Source organism: Meles meles, chromosome 3, assembly GCF_922984935.1.
Source record: "Meles meles chromosome 3, mMelMel3.1 paternal haplotype, whole genome shotgun sequence".
Lineage (NCBI taxonomy): Eukaryota > Metazoa > Chordata > Mammalia > Carnivora > Mustelidae > Meles > Meles meles.
The window spans coordinates 57028490-57030944 of NC_060068.1; the positions used below are offsets into that span (position 1 = coordinate 57028490).

Genomic DNA, 2455 nt, shown 5'->3' on the forward strand with positions numbered 1-2455 from the left:
AGAGAAAGAGACACCACAGAGGAAAGACCATGTAAGATTACAGCAAGAAGACAGCTGTCTACAAACCAAGGAGAAAGGCATAAGCACAAACCAAACCAGCCAAAACCTTGATCTTGGACTTCTAACCTCCACAGAGATGAGAAAATAAATTTCTGTTGTTAAACCACCTATGATATGATACGGTATTTTGTTATGGCATCTCAAGCAGACTAATAGAGGGAGTCCATGTACCAGCACCCGGTTCAGTAAGTGGCACAGAGTACGTGGTCTTTACAAAGAGAGGGTGGGACAAAGGAAGGAAAGAAGGAAGGAATGAAGGAAGGAAGGGAGTCCCTTACAGATGGAAATTGGGGTCCACAGAACAAAACTTGAAAATGTCTAGGCTTTTTCCACTGCAGCAAATGCTATGACATTTCTCAATTATAAAACCTGGTTAGCACTTGCCTTTGCATGTGCTTTGCAGTGCTCGCTTCGGCAGCACATATACTAAAATTGGAACGATACAGAGAAGATTAGCATGGCCCCTGCGCAAGGATGACATGCATGTGCTTTGCATATACTTTCAACCTTTAATGTTTATTTATTATTACGCACCTGCAGGACAGTGATTTTATTTTTCATGGGTCTCAAATCTACATGTTTGAAATCAGCAGTTATATCTGAAGAGAGAAAAATAGACTTAACACCTGTGAAATTCCTATTTTGCTTCAAGCAATTTATTAAGAAAAATTGTATGTATTGAACAGAAGTAGCTCAGCCAGGCTACATCTTAAAAATCTGCACAGTTACTACAAAGATAGGGAAGGAAAGGAGTAAGGGAGAGATTTAAATATTTGCTTTTTGTTTGGAAGTGATATTTTCTTTTAAGACAGAATGCATAAGAAAGGAAATTGTGCCTCTGGAGTTTAAAAAATACTCATTTTCTTGGCATAAGATAAACTGGAATGGACTATTGCATTGAGAACTATCTCTAGTACAGTGAAGTGCAGCAAAATGATGCTTAGTGAGCCTCACTGTGCATGAAGATGCTTCAGTCGAATGCACTCAAGGACAGTTCTGAAATTGTTCCTTACTTTATTATTCTGGGAGATGCCAGGTAATAACCTATTTAAAATGATATTTTTTAAAACTATTTCTTCCATCTGGAACAAGGGTTGGAGGAGGTTGCACTCAGAGCTTGTAGAGATAAGATGACAATAGAAGACCTTGCCAGGTAATTTGAAAAGCCAGACCTTGACTGGCTGGCAATCACATGGACATAGTTAACTGTTGATTCAATCTGTAAGGCATCCATGGCTCATCCCTTACTCCCTACTGATTCTGTGACCCTGTGAATACCCTACCTGCCTGAAGGAAAACAGTATCTCTAATACTATTACCTGAACATCTGGGTAGAATTATGGTCCAGTAATTAATTCACTTTGGTAGCTGCATCAACATTATGTCTAATCCTGTCACCTAAAACCACTGAACAATTCAAAGGGAAGAAGAGTGTGTATCAGTGTCTGCATATGCTTGTATGTTTGGATATATATGTATATATCTGAGTACGTGTGTGTGTGTGTGCACATGTTTCTATCTTACAGACAGAGGACAAAGAGAAAGAAAAGACATAATTTGTCCTTCCATTAAAACATTTTTAGATTTATTCATGCATTTCATTCATTGCAACCTCAAAAGCCACCAAAACCATCACAAATGACTCCAGTCAAAAACTGAGTAATGCTTATTTTGCTGAAGAACGTATTTTTTTAATTCAAATTGTGATTTCATTTTTACCCATTTAACCTTCCTACCCTCCCTCCCTAACATATGTTGTTCTATCTACAATAATCCTATCCACTATCTTGGAACCAAGTAAATTCCTTTTTTATATTTAGCAGTTTTCCTATCCAAGTGAGCCTTGTGTTGTGTCCTCCATAGTTTACAACTTCAAGTTTACAAACCTGGCAAATAACATAAATGAGTGAATAACTGTAAATGCTTGGTCTCTATGTTCATTTCTCATTTTTCTCACACTTGCTATGGACACAAGTAGAAGTACTACCTTTACCACAAGAGAAACAAACAAAAAACATTGAAGTGGAAAGATAAATGACAGCTGACACACAAAATTCATCCAGGAAATAAAAGGGAGTGGTGAGGACTGTAGCAAACAGATGACTAAAGCCTCTTTTTAAGTGAGCAACAGCTCTGCGGTTGCAGACAATGTTTCCTCATAAGAATGTGGATAGAGGATATCCGTGTCTTCTGAATTATCAGGAAGAGCCAAACATCTGAATATTTATGGGAAATCCCTCACTTATTAAGTACTGGCAATTAATTTCAGATTTTTTAAAAAACACAGAAACTTCAAAAAAACGTGCAGGCAAAACAGAGTGTGACCCAAAGAGTGAAGGAACAAATTTAGCCCAAGCCACCATCTAGCCACCTCTGAGATACTCACTCATTTAGC

At 37.8% G+C, this 2455-nt stretch overlaps 1 non-coding gene across 1 annotated transcript; it reads left to right on the forward strand.

Annotated features, from left to right (window-relative positions):
* Positions 1-462: 462 nt before the first annotated feature.
* Positions 463-571, forward strand: LOC123939482. Its single transcript, XR_006817864.1, has one exon. It is a non-coding gene; the product is annotated as a U6 spliceosomal RNA (small nuclear RNA).
* Positions 572-2455: the final 1884 nt, after the last annotated feature.